Source organism: Pinus tabuliformis, chromosome 6 (genome assembly GCF_031772625.1).
Source record: "Pinus tabuliformis cultivar Carrire ecotype Pingquan chromosome 6, CPIR1, whole genome shotgun sequence".
Classification (NCBI taxonomy): domain Eukaryota; kingdom Viridiplantae; phylum Streptophyta; class Pinopsida; order Pinales; family Pinaceae; genus Pinus; species Pinus tabuliformis.
In genome coordinates this window covers 87,539,525-87,562,478 of record NC_142292.1, presented here as the reverse complement: position 1 = coordinate 87,562,478, position 22,954 = coordinate 87,539,525, and positions in this window count along the sequence as shown.

Sequence of the window (22,954 nt, the reverse complement as noted above, 5' to 3'; positions counted from 1 at the left end):
CAATAACATTGATGGTAGGGGTGTATTTCTTTCTCCTCCCAAGATGTTTGAAGCATTTTTGTTTTATAAGCTTATTGTATATGGGAACATCCTTGATAGCTTGGAGGAGTGGGATTTTCACACACAAGTTTTTGAATTCTCCTAGAAGTTCAGCCTCTTCTAGGGTCTGTTGGTTAGGATGGATCAATCTTTCAAGAAAAGGAGGTGGATTGGCTTAAGGAACACTCTCTTAATTTTCCTCATCAAGCTCCTCATTTGGAGATGGAGGTTGGTTATCTGGTAGCACTCTTCCAGACCTAAGGTTAATTTCTTGAATCTCCATAGCATAAGCATGGTAAGATGTATCTCCACTATAGACTTGTTGTGCTTGCTTGTTTCTCGGGTTCAGATTTGGTTGAGAAGGCATTTGAGGTTGCTTGGGTGGAGCAGGATGAATGAGTTGTGGTTGAGATGGAGGTGGAGGCATTAAAGTAAGAGGTTGGTTGAATTGAGGCCTCCAACCTTGTGATGGGGTATTCCACTGAGGATGTGGAGAAGCATATGGCTGAAATGGTTGATTGGCTGGTTGGGGAGGATACTGAGGTGCATAAGACCAAGGAAAAGGTGTGGAACATGAAGGGTGATGTTCGAGCGGCTACAACCACCCTCAAAAAAATTTCCTTAGCTTCGTTTTGGAGCCTCCCTACCAACCTTTCACGGACTTTCCTTGTCAAGTACACAAGCTTCAGTGATTTTCTTCCAGAATGACAGCTTGTACATGAGAGCTTGTTGCATCCCCCTCACAGGTTATTTCTCCAGACTTAATCCAGCTGCAAGTTGAGCAGCTCCCTCAAGAAATTGCACAATTCTAGAGGGGGACCAGCCTTCCCTCCACAAATTGCGCAATTCTATCTAGCAGCCTGTTGGGCTCCATAATTGCGCAAATCTACGAGTCAAGCTTCACTGAGAAAATTGCGCAATTTCTCCCAGCAGGGATGCTCATCCCAAAAATTACGTAATCCTGGGTAGCAGTCAGCTACTCTACCCAGAAATGACATAAGTCTCTTGGGCAGCCAGCCCAGATCCCTCCCAGAAATGCGCATTTTTTTCTCTTACCTGAGCAAACTGTTGCATGTGCAGTTGAGTCGACCGGTTCCACCCAGGACCAAGAAAACTTGACTTGCAGGCATGGGCTGCTTTTTCCTAGAATAGAAAAAGCAACATGCAAAAAGCATCCCTGAATTTTAGGGAGTTATTTTTAGCAATTAGAGGTTACATGAAAAGATCGTTTTAGAATCTTTCCTCCAAGTGTCACTTTTTCCTAGATTGTGGCATGCGCATCATGAGATTCAAACTTATTTGTTCAACTCATCAGAGCTCATTTCTTCACATCGATCTTGGAACTCTAACATCCCACAGCACATCCAGGACTCTTTGACACATCCAGCTCATATATTCACAGGTAAGTGGTCTTAACTTGTCTTTTGCAGCATTTCTGTTGTTTTTTGTGTTTTCTCTTGTGTGAGTGTTGTTTTCTTGATTTCTATGAATGCTTGTTGTCATTTACATGCATACTAGTTTGTACTAGAATCATCTCAGTTTTTGTTAGCATTTCATTGTTTTCACATGCATGAAACTGTTTTACACGAAAGATCACTGATTCAGTGACTCGCTTCACCGACATGCATGTTGTTTCATTTTCTGAATCTTCCAGCCAATGTTTGCATGCACGATCATTCATTGTCGCTTACACTAAGTATCACCATGCATTCACTTTCACATTTTCTTTCAGTTGCCTGTCGGCGGGACTAGGCAGCCTTGGCCCGGACTCTGCCTCAGCATTGCGCAATCCTGAGAAGGCATGCTATGTTTTCCCCTCAGGAAATGTGAATTTCTACCCAGTGACTATCCTCTAGTCTTGCATTGCACAATTCTAAGGGACAATGACTGCTAGCCCAGAAAACTGCGCAGTGCAGTCACTAAGCCTACAACCACTGCCAGCTGAAATTGCACATTGTGCAGTTCCAGCAGCCAGCAGGCCAGCCTAGATTGTGTATTACACAATTCCAGCAACCATCCAACCTCCCTAGATAGCCCAAACTACCTTTTGCGTAGTTCTTGTAGCCAGTCAACTAGCCTCCCAGAAGAAATTACGCAATCTTTTCCAATCAATTTTCAAGTATGTTGCATGTCTTCCCTCAAGTTTTCTTTGGTTTCGCTGATAGATTTCTTGCCATGCATGTCACTTTGTCTCCAGATATAGCAGGTTTTCATCCGCCTCTTAGTAGTTCAGGATCAATGGCCTCCAAGAGAGCAAGATCAAAGGACACTTACGGAAGTGAATCTGGAGCAACAATTGAGCGAGTGTCTACAAGACTACCGATCTATGAAGATACCAAAATTATTGTAGACAAGGACATCAAGATGAACTAGCAAGAGGTCAACGATTCATTTTCAAGCACATTTGGGGAAGACCTTGAAGACTGCCAAGTCTATGTGAACATCCACAAGTCTGACTTGTACCATATTGCATGCAGGTATCTCGTGCTCCCATGCGCGGACATGATACATTGGATCGTCTCGCACACTAATCTTGAGACAATGACATTTAGCAATGTCAGCGGGATGAATATTTATACCTTCAAGGCACAGGATTATGATGAGATGTATCAGATGTCAGATCTCGTGATCATCATGGAGACTCCCTTCAGCATACCCAGCATTAATGCCAACTCCAAAGATATTTTGAAGAACTAGGTGAAGGAGTTGGCTAGATATAGGATGACAACCAACCAAGTCTACTAGATGAAGATACTGCAGAAGGTGTATCAATACTTGGTCATCTTTTCATGTCGACTGTATGGCCAAGAAAGCATGGAAGCCTTCCCACATAGTTGGGTGATTGCGTTGGACCAACGGGCCAGAGAAGGCAAAGCATGAAACTAATCTGACATGTTGGCTCATCAGCTAAAGGAACAAGTAGCAAGGACTCGACAGTTGCCCAAAGATATTCAAGAAGATATCTACATGTTCACATATATCTTGGATGCAATCTATGCCCGACAGGAGTTCCCAAGCTTAAAGTGGGCATGGAAACCAGCGGAGACTGTTGCGAACACTTATTATAAGATGTTTTATAAATGTAGCTTCAAAGGAGTTATCACGCAGCTGTCTAATCATTTTGTCACCCCGATTTACAAGATGATATTCGAACAGGATCGACCTTGCATGTTGAAGGTATCCATGGAGGCACTGATTGACATAGCCAATTGGTATCCCTCACCGTTCGGCACCTTCATACAGATGTACAAAATGGAAAAGCCTCTACATGTTCTACCGAAGTTTTCCTTGGACAAACTCATCATGCAGGAAGTATCATATCACATCTCAGTAAGATTGACAGTTAGGTTGCACCAGAAGAAGAAGGCACCTTGGCCCACTCTTCCATTTTGGATCGAGTTATACAAGATACAGAGTTTCAAGCTTGCGGATGTCAAAGCGGAGAAGATTAAGAAGTATCCATTAGACCTCCGAAGTTACAATCTGTATGACCCACATTGTCTTTTGAAACATTAGTGCACAAGAGTACAGTTAAACTGGATCCACAGAGCATGTCATTGGGCAGAGGAGGACCCATAGAGATATTCTTACAAATCCTCCAGATTCAATGAATCAGTCAGACTCGTTGTGGAATGGATAGCAAAGCAGTGTGAAGCAGCATCCCCAAGAGCACCAGAAGCAGTAGCAGCAGCAGAGGTGAACATACTAGTGCGTGAAAATGGCAAGAGGAAGATTGTCGACCGCATGGAGGAAGAGAAAAGCTGCAAGTTTCGAGCATATCCACTTATGCAGAAAGTAGCTTTAGCAATAGAGGCAAAGAGGCAACAACGCAACAAGAGAAAGGTGCAAAGGCAGAGAGAGAAACGAAGAATGGAGGAAAAAGAGAAGGAGTTGCATGAGTTGAAGGAGAAACTCCAAAAGGAACAGGAGTTGCGCAGTTAGGAGAAGGAAGCGCAGCAGGAACAAGTACAACAAGGGGCACAACTTGTGCAGATAGATGAAACTACGCCCATACAAGTAGTGGACTCATCTGAATAGTTGGCGTGAGGCAAATAGGGTGAACCATCATAGGAGCAAGACTTCGCTCAGGAGATAGAGTGAGCACTTGAACAAATGGATATGGATATGGAGTAGCAGGAGTTAGAGCAAGACATCGACCTCATGCCTCACCACCAAGAGCTCGACCTACCAACTTCACAGCATTGAGAAGACGAGCAAGTTCCAAGCGACCAAGGAGACACTAAGATCCTTGGAGATCAGACGGAAGGAGAGATGCACAACATCTCATTCGACGAGTCTCAACATAGATTTGTGCAATCTCGCAGAGTGTTGACTTCGAATGATCATATATCTCCTGCGCAGTTCGAGGAATGATTGATCGGCTCTGATGTGTGCAAACATCCAGTAGCATTTGTCGATGCTACCAGAGCATATGCCAAAGCCACTAGCTCAAGTGTTCACTTCCTGATAGTTGAGAATGAGCGAATGGCTAAGGAGCTACAAATGGCCAAGCAAGGGGGAGAGTTGGTTACAGCATCCACTTGAGTAGAATTTGGTGGGCCCCAGTATTGTAGCAATAATGCTACAACTCTTGGAACTCCCTTCTTTAATTTTATCAACCCGGTAGTTCGTAACAAACTTGGAAGCGACGGTGCTGTATGCACAAGTACTAGCTCTTGCCGCAGCTGTCACTTGGTCAGCTGGTACAAGTCCACTAGGGGCTCAAGCCAACTTCTATGAGCTCTTAGAAGAAGCTTTTTAACTGATGGACGAAAGCTAACTCAAAGGAAGCTAATCTACTTGCGGAAAGAAACTGAAAGCCAAAAAGAAACACAAACCCTAGCAAACCCTAATTCTACCAGCTAGTCCTACTGATGCAAAGGAGAGAATGCAAACTACGAAAAGAGATGCTATTACTTCTAGGAAGGTAAAATGCATGTGTCTAAGTTATCACTATCTGAAGAAAACATCTTTTTGTATTTTTGTTTAAGTTATTAGAATTATCATGCATGTGCTTTTAACTATTTTTGACTGTGCAGAGGTGGATCAGGGAGGAGAAATGCTTGGGAAAGGTTGGGAAGGTTCAGAGAGGGTCTAAGGGGTCCCTAACACCCTTCCAGAGAGTCTCACAAAGTTTGGCTGCCAAGGAACCGTGTTTATGAGCTTCTACAGGAAGTCTGCAGGGGTTCTACAGGATGTTCAGAGATTTCTACAGGATGTTCTGAAAAGAGGATTTTGGAGCATGGATGGAGGGAAAAATATGGAGGAATGAGTATGGAGGTGAAATAGGGGTGTGAAGAGGTCTAGGGCTTGGTGGATGAGGCTAAGGAGTGATTGGATTTGTTCAAGGGAGAGTGAAGCAATGTTGCACAAAAATTAGGGTTTTGGGAGCGAATGGCAAACGTGAAGCAAGGGTTCTAAGTAGAGGGTGGAGTGGATGGTGCTGATGGAGAATAAGCAGATGAAGGAGTGGTAAAGGTGCTCTGCAAGTCGTTTTTCCAATCTGAACCAACAAAACTTGTAAATTCAAAGACCTAGTTACGTTGACCTAATTTGCTAGTTGTTAGTAAAGAGAATGAACAGAAGTGTGACCTGCAATGAAACCATGTATTTTAACTCATGCAAATAAGCAAATGAAAGTTTGAACTGGTAACCAACTTCTACACATGAAAATCAAACACTAGTGATTGCATGGCAAAGCAAAATCAGTGTTTTTGTGGGCAGCAAAGTCATCCTAGTCACAACTCCTGATCCCACTAAGGGAGAGGTGAAACCACAGATGTTTGTTGGCCCTTTTCTTGAAGATTTTTCTGTTAACAACCTATCAACTAAATCTGAGCATGAAAAGCTATTTTACACATAAAAAACAAACTAAATAACAAAACAAGAGTTAGATCTAAATAGCAGATTTTATTCTAAGAATGCAGCAAAAACACATAAAGATAATCAAAGGAGGTATTAGGCGCTTGAGATGGGCCCAGCCCCAAGAGCTACAGCCTCCTAAGAGAGATTTAGAGCTGGTGCAAAGCTGGATTCATCTTTATTAATCAAGAATGAAGAGTTACATCAAAACTGTCCACAAGGAGAGCTTGAGAATGAGCTGAAAGCAAAGCTAATCCATGGCCTACAAATAGAATTACAAAATGACTACAACAAGGCTATGAAATGACTAACGAATAGCTACTATCTATTGGCTAACTAGCTAACATCCACTGGCTAACAAAATGACTAACTGGCTAACCAAAATGAGGCCCTAAGCCTTCTTATTTATACAATTTGAGGACCCAACAGTCCTCCTAAAATTTAGGGACTTGGCTGCCCAAGACTTGTAGTTAACAGCAGTCCTACTTGACTTGCTTGGCTGCCCTTGTGCTCATTGATTTGGTGGCCTTTGAACTCCGAGCTGATGGTGGAGAATTCGAGGTAAGGGCCCATAAATGAGGGGGACACCTTCCTACAAATCCTCTAGCTTGTTCTCCCACGAATTTGGCTGCCAAGTGCTCATTAAGACCTTCAATTTTGTCTCCAAGTGGACCAAAAAGGCTACACAAAGCACCCATTAGACTTGTTGGCATAATGACTAACCAAATTCACTCTATTAACATAAAAATAATCAAAAACATGCAATAAACCAATGAGAATGGTGGATTAAGTCAACTTAGGAGGTTGAATGAGCCCAAATAATTGTCCATTTTTGGGGCTCATCAGAATTGAAGAAGGAAATACTGGATGAAGTATTGTCCCTTGACATAGTCATGCGGGCATTGTATTCCAAGTTTGGTACCATGCATAAGCCAGTTGTCCATCTCAACTGATGGTAGAAGCGATGTGCTAGAAGAGCACATATCTTGTCGAATGTGCATGTTGTTGTTGATTACATGCAAACATGGATGATGAGATGCAAGGGAGCCCCACTTCACCTTCGTAAGACGATGAAGCCCAGAGCGGTCAAGCTAAATGCATGCATCCAGAGTTAAATTCAGAACTATGAAGAGCTCCTGCAGCTCATCACTAGTCTACAGGCTTCCCATGCACGTGTATTCAAGAGTATGGATGTTTTTGTGCATGCACATGTGATCCCATCTATTGGGACTCTCACCCAGGCAAAGACAAAGGCACAGGCCCAACTAGAGCTTGACTCGTACTTCGATGAGTTGATGCGCATAGCCACCATCCCAGACTTGTCAATCAGTGCAGACACTATGCACAAGTATGTTGTTGGTTCGGTCGCGCTGAAGATAATGATCCTCATGCTATTAGACAATTTGGATAGAGGAGCCCGAGCAGTGTACCCAGATGCTATGGAGGCAAGAGTCAGGTTCCAGAAAGATGTCACCTTAGAGTACACAGACATTGTTGGCTTGATGGGCCCTGACCTAGGTTCAGCTTTAGTCAACCAAACAAATCCCTACACTATTGGCCCTTTCAGCATCAGTGCGAGGAGTGCAAACCGAAGTCTCACCTGAAGCAGTATGGGGGGATGCAAGAACCAAGTTTCCACACCTTGAGATGGTTGCGATGTCGGTTTTATACCTTAAACCCTTCCTTCCCGTAGATCGATAAGACTTTAGGGATTATCGATGTACTTTCTCTTATGTCTCTTAGAACCTTCACGAAGGTATACAATCATCCTTCACACAACCCTAATTAGTGGCTCAGATACTTATGTGCCTTTGTTACTGCATTATTGTATAATTTCCCGAATTATCTTAAGTGTTCACCAATTTTACATGAAATTAAGATTATCTTCGCGTAAACATATATCCTTATTTGTGTTCATATAACAGATAGAAACATATACATTCTCGCATCAAATTAGCATTATAACATAAACCCATAACTTAACATAACATAATCGCATGCGATCCACAGAGGAAAAATACACAATAAGTTTAGAATACTTCTCTTTATTCATGATTCAGATTCCCAATACAGACTCTATTTGCCCTATGCACACAGCTGCAAGGGTCCGCAGTTGCGGACTTCTACCCTAGGCCTCTGCGCACACAGCTGCAGGGGTCTGTGCAGTTAGCTGCGGACTTCTACCCTAGGCCTCTGCGCACTCAGCTTCAGAGCCTCTTCCTACACTAAGACTCTCACTATTAGCTCTCCACAAACTCCAACTTAGTTCGAACTCCTCTTTTTTTTTTTTCTTAGACTCTTCTAAGACTCCCTTTTTATACAATCCCATGGTCCGTGGACCAAGGGTAGATACCTAAAGCCGAGACAAGCTATCCAAACTAAGGGCGGAAACCCTTTTTTACTATTGATATCTTCACTCTCCGTAGCCACAAAATGCGGAGACTGTACATTCCTTTATACAAAATTCTGGCTTTTTGCCCCAAAAATAGGCTTTTAGTCCCAAAAATGACCCCAGGGATCCATTCCCAACAGACCCCCAACACAAACATGGTGACTTGCCCTTGAGTCACTCGGCTGGCACGGAGATCTTATCGCAAAGACCTCCTAGCTCGACTTGGACTACTGCAACTTCGGCAATGCACTGTGTTTCCATTTTCTTCATCTCCTCTACCAACTACTCTATTGCTAGCCCTGCACCGTCTAACTAAATTTTTCGCTGAGTCTTCTGCAGACTAGCCAGCTTGCCTTCAATAGTGGTCGTGATCAAATAGGCCTCATCCAACCAAGGTTGTAAGGAAGCCTTCAACACTACTTCCTGGTGCTAAGATGCATCTACCTTCTCTTTCAAAGCCTTGGCCTCCTACAGCTTTGCTAGCCTATACATGATGGCAACAGTGTGCATCGTCGCTTTAACTTCATCGTAGCGCTACTATAGCTCCCGCACTTCTATTTCAAGCCTCTGCACAGTGGGGTCTTCTTATAGGCTGGTAAGCACCTCAAGTGACTGCTCAAAGAGTGTCGCACAGTCCTTTACTATGATTTCCACTACTGCTATGGCATCTTTCACAGTTGACTCGCACTTTTCTTTGATTTCTAGTAGAGTCGAAGGCTAGGCCTTCAACTGCAACTTTGCGATTTTGAGGTTTAGTTCCAAATGGACCTTTGCTGATTCTGTGCATGCATCACGTACTCCAGCAGTGAGCTTCTGAACCCACACATCTACTAGCTCATCCTCGGGAATGTCCAGCTCTGGCACATATCTGCATGCCTCGGCCACGACCTTATCCTTGCGCTAAGTCTCGTTGTACAGCCATCGGGGCATTGTTGATATTTTGCTCACTAATTACCTGTAATGCGCATTGTTCATGGGCCAGCAGTTATGTGATCACGCAATCCTATAAAAGGTGAAGTGCCTCACTGGGAAGTGCAGCCAAGTTAAGTCCAACTCCCTTGAGGGTGTTGACAATGGTCCTATCAGCTTCTATCTCTATAGTCAGTGCTCCATCTGGCAGCACTATTGCTTGGGGATCCCATGTGCGCAACATCCCTGTGGCTTCAGAGGTGCCAAGCACCGAACTGATTAACATCGCGTCGATTTGTACCTATGATGCATGGATTTGTAGCTCACGTAGACCCATCTAGATAGCACCCAACGCCTACTATTGTTGCTGCTCGAACTGCTGCAACAGTTCCATGGTGGCGTCCCTCACCATATCACCTATGTCATTCAAGTCCCCCTTCATTAGGGTGACCAGGTCGAGAGACGTCTTTCTAGCCTTGGACTTCTTCCATGGCCCTGCTTTTTCTAGATCTCTATTGCGTTTGGTGTGGAATGGAGTCGTCTCCGGGTCCGCTCCTCCCTACTCTGTCTATTCGTCCTCTTCTTCTCTCTCTGGGGAAGGAGACTGATGACTCTAGTCAGAGCCGCACTCCTCTTCCTCCACTTGCCCACCCGTCTTCTTTGTGTCAGTGTGCTCCACCTTGGCCTTATCCTCGACCTCCTTTCTTTTCTTCACAACCAACTATTCCATCTTCATCTTGGCTTCTTCTTTCTTTCGTTGTGCGGTGGACTTGCTAGATCCCGCTGTCAAGTCCATGGCAATACGCCAATCTGTCAGCCAATGGTCGAGGACTGGTGCAATCGCGTCATCTATGGAAAAGTATGGCAGGTCATGCAACTTCTATTCAAGGTCCTTCGCGCACGTATTGAGACATGGTGGAAGTCAACCTTGAATTTCACGTACTCCTGCAGCTTATCAAAATTAGTTGGTGACAACTGCAGCTTGTGGTTGATGTCCATATGGATGCTCATCTATCAAGATCCAGAAGATATTTCTGTCATTGATTTGCTGAGGATCCTTCGTATCCCACAATGAACCGAACTTTTCTACTTTCGATAGGTCTGGCACAACCAGGAAACTAGCTATCCTCGGGTAGCTCCCACGCAACCAGCACTATCGACAGCAGTAGCCATGCATGGTGGAATTTCTTACTATGATCTTGCACCTCACGATATTTCGCAAGGAACTCACTACTGAGGTAGCACGCCTAGTTAAATTGTACATCCTCTGCACACTAGGCCACCAAGGCTACCACTGGTGTCGGTATTTCATCTGTGCGACACTTCCTCATGACCTTTCCTATCAAGATTTGCATCGCCACTTTGACCGCGGGGTCATAGATACTCTTGATGGCATAACCACACGGCTTATTTACTAGCTTGAATTTTTCCTTCATCACCTCAGCAAGGGCATGCACGCCGACCTTTCCGCCAAATGCCATGGCCGAATTTTCTCCTGAGTGCATCAGGCGCATGATTCTATGGATCAGCATGTCAGTGATGGGTATCGGCTCCTCCAGCAACAAACACCCATCGTGCACCGAGCACAGCAGCTGCTTGATCATGATCATCATTATGGGAGCGCGGTTGTAATGTGGCACCCATAGCAGGTTTAGCACGCTTACCTTGTCCATGACTTTCAGCCACTTCCTCGGCTCAAAAACGGTCACTCCAATGTTTTTGTGGAAGACACAATGCATAAGTTGGTATGTCGCTAAATGAGGGAAACGCTCCATGTCAGCCAAATCCCAGTCTTCCAATTTTAGAAGGGGCACATGCCCCAAGCACAGTCCCTCAAAGACAATTTGCTCTAGCAGTAGGGGTGTGTGTAGGGTGACCTTACTCTCATCAATATCCTTTGGCACCTTCCTTTTGCCCCTACGTGGAGGAATGTACTTAGGTATCTTAGAAATGAGGTCAGACCCCTCAACCTCAACATCCTTCGTTTCCATCGCAATATCCTCATCATCCAAGGTGATTTATTCGACCTCTTCTTCCGGCTCTAGGTCAACCACCTTGCCCTTTTCCTACATAGTGGGCTTATCCTTCTATGGATGCTTTCTAGGTGATTTGCGCACCGACTGCGGTGTCACGGCCTGCTTGCCTTTCTTGTTCTTCAGACCCTCCTTGGTCGGGGTAGGCCTCAGCCTGGGCAACCGTGGTGACTTAGGTACTTCAACTGGTACTTCCGCAGTTACAACCTCCAGGGCAGCTCCCTCGGTTGCCATGGCTACCCCTAGAACAGCTCCTTCAGTCGTCATTGCTTCCCCAACATTTACAGTCTCAGTCGGCATCGACATGATGTTATTCAACAACTCCTGTGTCTCCTTTGGAAACTTCTCAAACACTGAACTCGCTATCAAAACTTCAAAGTTTCACGGTTCATGTGCACCTGAGAGCTCAACACTAGTCAATTCTCAAAATTCCAAGTGTTTTCCGCTGGGCAACACTTTGTAATTTATAAGCATTTTTGAATTCAAATCTGACCATTCCCCCCACAATCTATTCATTAATGCTAGATTGGCGGTAGATTTTCAAAGATCTGGTCCATAAATTTCGACTTAAATGTCGCCCCCACCAGTGCATCCTAAATTTCATAGGAAAATTATCAATTTTTTTGTCATATAACAAGACTAGATCATTTACCTTGAAGGTGCGCAGTTTGATGTGCCAGTCGTGCCATGCGTTTTCGTGCTCCTTTTGAACTTGTTGATGAAATCCAACCAGGAATTAGTCCTCCTCAAGCTCCACTAGCTATGTGAGCCTCTCTTCCAGGACTCTGTGATCCACCATTCCTGTGAATGTCGTTATGTTCATACTAGGTACAATGTATTCCATTGGCATTATAGCTTCTACACCATACATGAGTCTGAAAGTTATTTGTCCAGTCAGCTTCTTGTAAGTCGTTTTGTAGGCCCATAACACCGCAGGTATGCACATCCCAGTCATTTCTCTGAGCATTGCAAACCTTCAGCAACACACTCTCCAGTATCTTATTGAATGCTTCCACCGTCCCATTAGCCTGTGGATGATAAGGCATACTTTTATGATGATACACCTAGAATTCCTTTGTCAATGCGCTGATTGTTTCATTAAGAAAGTGCAGACCACAATCACTCATCAAAAACTTTGGACACCCGAATCTTTTTAGGACATACTCAAAAATAAATTTTGCTCCTATCGTGCCTGTGCAGTCCTTCACAGGTTGTGCCTCCACCCATCTAGTCAAATACTCAGTTGAAGTGATGATGTACCGCGCACCCGTCTTCTTTCCTGGAGGCTAAATTAGTCCCACAAATTCAACTGCCCATTTTTCGAATGGTTGTAATGTCACCTGTGGTATCAGAGGCATCTCATCCCTCCATGATGGCCTTCCAGTCCTTTGACATGCATCACATGCCCTACAATATTCTTTCGAATCCTTATGTAGGGTCGACCACCACAACCCAGCGCGTAAAATATTCTACGTTGTTGCTTTCCCTACATAATATCCTCTTGGAACTCCTCCATGAGCCTCAGCGAGGATGTTGCTTCATTCAAAGTTAGGCACATAACATCACAATATTTCGTCTGATCCCATTTTTTACAAATGCCCTGCAATGATAGAAAAGTCTGTCTCACGCATTACCTGTTTCTTCTTCTGTTGACTTGTAAAACCTTCCAGAGCTGTTGTTATCGTTAGGAAGTGGATAATATCTTCAAAGTGACTGTTTGCGATGCGCACTGCAAAGAGTTGAGCATCAGGCGGTCCTTTAAATTAGTAGGTTCCTCTCCAGTTTCAATGCACGACAGATGATCAGGTCCTGCATTCAATCATCCAGACTTCACAATAACTTCAAAGTCGTACTCTTGGAACAACAGCATCCACCTACATATTTCCCCCCAACACAGGCTTGTTGACTAGGTACTTCAACACAGAATGATCTGTATACATCTTAAAGTGTCCGCCCAACAAATAGTGCCTAAACTTCTGGAGCGCATACACCATAGCTAATCCTTCACGCTCTGTCGTGGAATAATTTTTCTCCGCTTTAGACAGCTTCCTACTGGCGAACGCTATAGGGTGATCCAATTCTCCCTCAACAGCTTGTGTTAGTATGGCTCCAAGCACAATACATGATGCATCCATGTGCACATGAAATTCCTTCTTCCAATCCAGGAAAACTAGGATCGGTGTGGTGACCATTTTCTCTTTTAGCACATCGAAGCTCTTTTGACATTCATCATTCCAACAGAAAGTAGCATCCTTTTTCAACAATTTCTCCATAGGCACGGTGATCTGGGCATAGCTCTTGATGAACTTCCTATAGTATCGGATATGGCCCAAAGTTGTGCACAGTTGTTTCGCACTCCTCGGCGCCTCCAATTTGATTATCACCGCGATCTTCGAGGGGTATACCATCAATCCTTGTCTACATACCACATGAACCACCAAGATCCCAAAAGGGACACAAACAAACACTTCTTTAGATTGAGCACAATCTAGTATCTCCTACATGTATCTAGCATCATGCGCAGACTTGCCACATGGCGCTTGACCAATCCAAACACTATCCCATCATCAAAGTATACATCCTAAAATTTATGAATGAAATATTTGAATGCCGCAATGACTACGCATGAAAATATGGTTGGCGCATTCTTCAGCCCAAAAGGCATTACGGTGTATTCAAAACATCCCCATTTAGTTGCAAAGGTCATCTTTCTTCTATCCTCGAGCGCGATTTTGATCTAATGGTACCCAAAGAACCCATCAGTGAAAGAGTATGCTTCTTGGCCACCCACATTATCCAAGACCTCATCAGTGAATGGGATCGGGAAAGGATCATGCACACAAGTGTCATTCAATTTCTTGAGATCTACGCATATCTTTATTTCTTCCTTCTGTTTCTTTTCCTGAACCACTATTGGGATTACCCAATCAGATTCTTCCATCGGTTCAATAATACCTGCCACGAGCATCTTATCTAACTCAACGCGGACACTTTCCTTATACTTCGAGTTGAGGCGGTATGGTCTTTGTTTCACAAGTTTCGTGTTCAGTTTCAGGGTGATCTTCATGACACCCAGGTCTCATATTATCCCTTTCAGATTGGAAAACTTCATGGGGAATAAGTCATGATACTCGCGGACCAATTCGGCGACCTTATCTACTGTCGCGTCATCCCAATAGTACCCAATCTTGGCAAACTTCGGTTCTGCCTCCGTGCCAATGTTCACCTGCCTGGTCTTGAGTGGCTCGCTTATGTCTAGGTTCTCTAGCTGTGTTCCTTCAACTCCGTGATGACTTTTAGTCTCCGGGATATTAATCTTTCTCAAGTCTTCATCTTCTTCTTCTATTGTTACATTGTAACATTCCAGCGCGTGGCTTAGCTGGGTAGTCCAATCAGGTCTAGAGGATCTTGCAGTATCCTAAAGATGGTTGTCTTAACCTCCTGCAATGCTTCATTGATGGACTCCAATCCATCCTCAAAAATGAACATCATCATAAATCCTTGGCGTAAAACATCCCATTCTTCAGTGGCATGATGGATTTATGTCCCCAAGTACCAATTCATTGTTATAACCTCCAAAGTATGACAAAACAGATGGACCCACTTCGACTGACGCTTCACTCCATATGCTTCAATCCATTTGGCCAAATGATCGTGCAGATCATTCCTCCCGTCATACTTTTCTATTAGTTGTACCTTCAGGTGGCCAAAGCGTATCCTCATCATTCTCCTATATTCGTGCCAATCATCGAAACTACCCTTGTGTGTACCCCACCATCTTGCAGGTCTAGCGTGCAGCGCCCAATCTAATTCCTGGAAGCAATGCGACTCCAGCACTTCCATTTCGAATGCATCCAAAAAGCAATCAATGTCATTCAGCCCATCATAGTGAGGTAGATTCCTTACCTCTGATGATACGCAGCGCAACGACTTGGTCATCATATTACAACGCAACATAGATACTTCATGCAGCTGGTTCTGCCAGTGCTCTAGTTCTTCATCTAAATCTGATGTGCAGGAGCTCTCATGGTCCCATGCAATACGCCTGTTTGCTGTCGGATTCACCCAATCCTGGCCTCGCACCATTATCTTATAAATCTGGTCCAAATCGTCATCACTCTCATAATTGTGAACCAGTTCTATATAGCGCGGCCCTTCTGCAAGATCCAGTGGTACCACTACGCGGAGCGATTTCTTTTCAAATAACATCTTTCGCTTCTTTCGGTTGATTACCCCATTCATGTCAGTGGCCCAATTGATCCCAAGGAGCATAGGGTAGGGATTTCTATCATCCACAATCTCTATTACTTAAAAATCCACTAGTGCACTCGTGCCTTCGATGTCAATTGTTACCCCCTACAGCCTCCCCATTGGGATGATTTTTTGTTGATTTTCCATCCTTAACTGGATCAGAGACCACTAGAGCCCAGGTCTCCCCATTCTTTCCCATGTTTGTTTTGGAAAAGCATTTGCACGAGACCCCAGATCTAAGATAACTTGGTCCATTTCATATTCCCCTATCTGTGCGGTGAGTCTCATCTGATGTCCAGTCCTCGCCTTATGCTTACCAAGATTTCTAACTATGCATGGTTCACTAGTAGCGCTGTCCTTGCCAGTGCACCAGTTGATTGGTTCATGCAGTCCCTTCATAGTGTTACTATCGCGGAGTAGTTTCATGTAGGTCTCTAAGAACGTGGTAATCATGGATGGGTCCATTTCTTCAACAGGTTTCTCTTGACTTATTGATGTAGATGCCTTAGCGAAGCTTTTCTTTGCTTCCATAAATGTTTCTTTTGTGCACTCCAGATCAAACCCAATCTTCTTTTCTAGTGCTTTGCAGACCCACTCACCTTCTGCAGGCTGCTTCCCTCTATCCTCACCAGTCATCGTTCCACTGCGTAGCATAATCTTTACCTTAGGGTCTTAATCGTGAGGCTTAGCCCTCATCATCTGTAGGTTCTAAGTCAGCTGTGGAGGTTGTTCCCCCTTGCAAATATTAGCCAATAATATAGGGCAATCCTTAGTGGCATGGTCAAACTAAGTACAGTAGCAGCATGAAAATCGCATCGGATTTCGGTAGTCTCTAGCATGGTGTCCTGGTCCTCCACAGTTGTAACAAATAAGCTACCCTCGACCTCTACCAAGCCCTCCTCCACCTCGTCCGTGGCCACGCCCCTAATACTCACCTTGCATTCCCCAAACACCTTGGTCCGGAGGCTGCGTTTCTGCCTGCAACTTGTATGTAGGTGTCATGTCCATCATTAATTCATAACTATGGAAATTTCTCTCATCATGACCTACTGATTGACATAAATTATAGAATAATTGTTGTGGTGTCTGTACGAATTTCTGCAGCAAATGGAAATTGTCGGTCGCATGTTTCCAAACTACCTGGCATATAGCACACCATAGCACGAGCCCTGTACTTGGCCCTACTGTGGCCTCTAGCCTTAGAGGCATTGGTCCCCCTGCTACAACATAGTTCGCAAAGACTGGACAGTGATCCTTGTCATGATCCTAACCTTTGCATTTCAGGTACCAGACTTCTTCGCGTGCCTTTGGCTGAGTTGTTCTGTCTTTCTTCAGACTTTGCATTTCGAGGCAAAAGTTTTGCAACTGTGCATGAATCTATTGAACCCCCAGATTAGCATCCTACATTGGTTTCTTATGCAATCTCATCATGATTTCCATAGCTTCTTCCTTAGTCCCAATCTTCTGTTGTGATAATGCAACCCTTAGGTGGGGCAGGAGCGAGGCCACAAACCATTTGCGGTGTTTCCCATTAGTTAGGTTCATGTTGGCTTCACGGATTGTAGACAAAATGGCTTCACGGTTAACCCTTGGCAGCTCAGTCAAGTAGAGTAAGGTGAGGGGGGAAAGATTAACAAGCACGTTAGAGGTATATAATAAAATACATCTCTGAAGGAACAACCTCTTCTGCTCTCAATAAGTCGAGATCCCTCTTCCGCCTCTGAAATGAATAAGTGTTATGCATAGCTATGAAAATGAAAAAAATGAAAAGTGAAAAATGAAAAAATGAAAACTGCATAAGGTGAAAGAAGAGAAAGGCTTCTTGTGCAAAGAGGTGATGCAAGTAACTCCATCGAGGTACTCACCAGGCTCATTGGTATCAGAGCGATACTTGTGTTCCTACGTGACTACGTCGGGGTACTGTCTAGGCCTACTAGCAATGGAGCAACACCGGAGATGAAGCTAAGACTCTGATAACTATATTGCTTGTGCACCAATATACCCCTCAACCCCAATCAAAACCACTATGTTTACTTGGCTTGGAATGTGTGTCAATTGACCAAGAGCTTGGCAGATGCTACATCTTACAATCAAGCAAGTGTCGAAACCAAGAGGAATTGAGAAGTGAACAATACTTCCGGAGGTGTTAGACTTGCTTTTCACAAACAAGGTCCATTCAGAGAGCTAGAGTTCTACCAGTGTGTCACCAAGTGTTGTAGCAGATATAACCACCCTCCAAATTTTTCCTTAGCTTCGTTTTGGAGCCTCCTTACCAACCTTTCACAGCAGCATGTCTTGCCTTGTCAAGTACACAAGATTTAGTGATTCTTTTGCAGAATGATAGCATGTCCTGTAGATTTTAACCCCATACAAAAATTACCTGCATACGAATTCTAGAACACATAAAATAAACAATGCAAGAGCATAACACACAAAACACATATACACAGAGATTTTCCCTTGGATCCCAAAACTGGGACTACCAGCTTGATTTTTCATTATATTCCTTTCAATGTTACAATACATATTTATACATGCCAAAGCATCCAATACCATGGACCAAAAACCATCGCATCCAAAACCATGGATCGAAAACCATAGGTAGGTTCGCCCAACCTAAAATAGGGTCCAAAAAAAAAATTTCCCGGGGTGCTGCCCACAACCCTGTAGAGGGGGGCTGCCCAGCCCCCTCAAACCCCCCTGTGACCCCCCCACTACGCAATCAACGCAACAAAGGGAGGGCTCTGCCCCCCCTCCAACCCCCCCAGTTCACTACATGGGTTAGTCATGGAAAGTATATAACACAACCCAACATTCTCCCACTTGTTTTCTTTCCATAAGGGACCACAGGAGAGCTTAGTCATTTTTCCAACCCTGAAACGCCCATTGTTTCTCTACACCAAGAGAATTTCTTAGAGCTCACAGATTTTGTCAATGCATCTGCAGTATTCTTCAAAGTGTCCACCTTTACTAGCAACACCCTTTTTTCTTCTATCATATCCCTCACAAAGTGATACTGAACATCAATGTGCTTTGTCTTTGAATGATAAGCAGGGTTCTTTGCTAAGAAAATTGAACTTTGGCTGTCACAGTCTATCCTTATAGCTCCCTGTACTAACCCCATACTTGAACACAATCTCTTCAACCAAACTACTTCCTTGCTTGCATGAGTGGCTGCCATGTATTCTGCCTCTGTAATTGATAGTGCCACTATAGATTGTTTCTTACTCATCCAACTAATTTCACCTCCAAATAGGTTAAACACATACCTACTTGTAGATCTTCTTTGATCCAGATCTCCAGGCCAATCCGCATCAACAAATCCACGAATATCCAACACTCTGTCCAATCCTAGTCTTCCTTGGTATCACAAACCATAATCACTAGTGCCATGCAAATACCTGAAAACCCGCTTCACTGTTGTCCAGTGCTCCTTCCCTGGTTTTGATATAAACCTGCTCAACACTCCCACTACATGTGTAATGTCTGGTCTAATACAGACCATCGCATACATCAGGCTACCAACTGCACTTGCATATGGAATATGGGACATGTCCTCTTCCTCTTCTTGTGTCTTGGGACACTGTTCAACAGATAACTTTACACCTACAAGAATAGGAACCTTCACCGGTTTACTATCATGCATATTAAACCTCTGCAATATTGTCTCGACATAATTCCTCTAGTTTAACCAGAGCTTCCTCTTTTCCCAATCTCTTTTAATTTCATGCCCAAAATATAGTCTACAGCACCAAGATCTTTCATGTTAAATTTGGAGGACAATTGGGTCTTCAAATCCTGGATAATTTCTTTTTCATTTCCAACCAGCAACATATCATCCACATACAAGACCAGATAAATAACATGGTCACCAATTAATTTAAAATACACACAATGATCTTCTTTGCTTCTGGTGAAGCCAAGTCCCCATATAAATGTATCAAATTTTTTATACCACATCCTTGGTGACTGTTTTAAGCCATACAAAGACTTCTTTAACTTGCATACCAGTTATTTCTTACCCTTCACCGCAAAGCCTTCAGGTTGCTTCATGTAGATCTCCTCTTCTAGATCCCCGTGAAGAAATGTTGTCTTCACATCCATCTGTTCTACCTCAAAATCAAAAGCAGCAGCAACAGATAAAAGTAATCTAATAGAAGTTACCTTGGCAACAGGAGAAAAGATATCACCAAAATCAATTCCCGGCACCTGGGAATAACCTTTTTCTGCCAACTGAGCTTTGTATTTCTCCACCTTTCCTTCTGTATTTGTCTTCTTCTTGAACACCCATTTTCTTCCAATTGGTTTCCTTCCAGCCGGCAACTCCACCAGATCCCAAGCCTCATTTTTATGCAAAGATTCCATTTCATCAACCATGGCCTCTTTCCAGAGTTTTTCATCCTCTGAATCTACTGCTTCCTTCACAGTTTTGGGATCATCATCAGTAATAGATAAAGAAAAATTTGAACAGAAAGCAGATGGACTATACCTTTCTGGTTGCCTTCTTTCTCGAACTGATCTTCTCACACCCAGAGTTTGTGGCTCTTCATCTTTTGATTCCTCCTTTGTTGTAGAGTCTGATGCTTCCTCCTTTAGCTCAAACTCTATCTTCTTAGGTTCCTTTGGTTGGACTTCATGTTTAATAGCATCTTTCACCTCTCTGAACACCACATCTTGGTTGTACACAACCTTCCTTGTTACTAGGTTCCAAAGCTTATAACCCTTTAAACCATCCTTATACCCAATAAAGATGCACTTTTCAGATTTATTATCCAACTTGGTTCGGTTCTCATTTGGAACATGTACATATGCATCACATCCAAATACCCTCAGATGTGAAAGAGATGGTTTCTTACTAGTTCATACCTCTTGTGGAGTTTTATCCTCCAATGCTGATGAAGGTGGTCTATTGACCAAGTAACATGTTGTCTGCCCAGAATTCCTATCCTAACCCGGCACCACTGAGCATGCTTCTTGCCCTTTCCATCAATGTCTTGTTCATTCTTTCTGCAACTCCATTTTGCTAAGGTGTATATGGAGTAGTCTTATGTCGTGCTATACCACACTTCTTACAGAATTCTTCAAATTCCTTAATGCAAAACTCTCCACCGTTATCTGTCCTCGGCACCTTTATCTTCTTCTCTGTCTGGTTTTCCACCAGAGCCTTAAATTCTTTAAACCTGTCAAAGACTTCGGATTTTTTCTTAAGGAAATATATGCATGTATTCCTTAAGAAGTCATCTATAAATGATACATAGTACACAAACTTACCCAGTGATGGAACCTTCACAGGTCCAAACACATCACTGTGCACATGCTCTAATATCTGTTTCACCCTCTTACTACCAGAGAGGAAACTCACCTGATTTTGCTTCCCATATACACAATTTTCATAGAAATCAAAATCTAGAGAGCTATTACTCATACCTTATACCATACTTTTACCATGAAGTATTCAAAGGCCCTTCTCTCCAATATGTCCAAGCCTTTGATGCCACAACATGGTCTTTTCTCCAGAGACCACTAGATTTTCTGCTCCACTTTCAGGAACCATAGAACTGTTGCACCCGTCTACAATAGTGCTACCTTGCAGCTTGTACAGAGTTCCAATTAGATCTCCCTGCATCAATGCCAGTTCCCCCCAAACCATCTTGCAAGTATCCTTCTCGAACACTATTTTTACACCTGCATCATCCAACTTGCTTACAGAAATCATATTTCTATCCAATGCAAGAATATGCAGAACACCCAAAAGTGTTCTAACCCTTCCACCTTGCAACTTCAACTTTACTTTTTTGCAACCAATGATTCTAGCCTTCCTATCATCCCCTAAGAAGACATCACCACCATCATATTTCTCATACGCGCGGGTCCACTCTCTATGGGGAATGAAGTGAAAGGATGCACCTAATTCAATCAACCATGCCTCATGATATACATGTGTACTTGAAGAAGCCAAGTACACATCCCCACCTTCATCTGAGGTGGTTTTCGCCTCTACAAAAGGAGCATCATCATATCCCTTTCCTTTATAAGGAGCTTTAGATTTATAGTCCCTTTTGTAGTGCCCTTCCTTTCCACATTTCCAGCACACCACCTTTACAGGTTTTCCTAGATATTTAGATCTCCCACTCGATGACTTATTTTTGTTTCTGTTCTAGGACCGTCCTCGTACAAACAAGGCATCACCATTTTGGCTCTCCATATTTTTCCGTCTCATCTCCTCTGTCAGCAAGGATGAGACTATTTCATCTAACTGCAAGGCAGTTGCATTGCTACCTATTGCAATAACCAGACTATCCCACGAATCTAGTAGAGAACACAAAAAATTGATGCACTTATCTTCATCTAAAATTTTAATATCAACAGATGGTAACTGACTTACCACAGTATTAAATACATTCAGATGCTCTATCACCGAGTCTCCATCTTTCATCCTCAGGTTATATAGCTTCTTCCGCAGGAACAGTTTATTCACCAAAGACTTAGATTGGTACAAGGTCCCTAACTTGTCCCACAAAGCCTTCATCGTAGCTTCCCCTGATACATTCAGCAATACTAAAACTAAGACACACAATTGTATTGTGCTCTTTCCCTTCCGATCCAACTTCTTTTATTCTTCATCGAACACTCCTGTTGGTTTAGTACCCGGGTCTACCACAATCTACTGATCTTTATCCATCAACAGATCCTCCATCTTGAGTTTCCACAACTCAAAACTCTAACTATTAAATTTCTTGATCTCTATCTTTCCACTGCTTGCCATCTTCTTTCACCACTAGAATCGATCTCATAGATCTCCCACTGTACAGGGTCTACCACAGGACTAATCGAAACCCCTCAGCAACAAAGGCGTCCCCTTGAAGCCAAAACAGATCTGATACCAAATGTAGGTTTTAACCCCGTACAGAAATTACCCACATACGAATTCTAGAACACATAAAATAAACAATGCGAGAGCATAACACATAAAACACATACACAGAGATTTCCCCTGGATCCAAAACCAGGACTACTAGCTTGATTTTTCATTATATTCCTTTCAATGTTACAATACATATTTATACATGCCGAAGGATCTAATACCATGGACCGAAAACCATCGCGTCCAAAACCATGGACCAAAAACCATAGGTTAGTCGTGGAAAGAATATAACACAACCCAACATCTCCATGAGAGCTTTTTGCATCCCCCTCACAAGTTGTTTCTCTGGACTTGTTCCAGCTACAGACTGAGCAGATCCCTCAAGAAATTGGAAAATTCTGGAGGGGAACCAGACTTCCCTCCAAAAATTGTGCAATTCTATCTAGCAGCTTGCTGGGCTCCAGAATTGCGCAAATCTGCCAACTAAGCTTCACTGAGAAAATTGCACAATTCCTCCCAGCAGGGATGCTCAGCCCAGGATTTGTGCAATCCTAGGTAGCAATTAGTTTCTCTGTCCAGAAATTGCAGAAATCTCATGGGCAA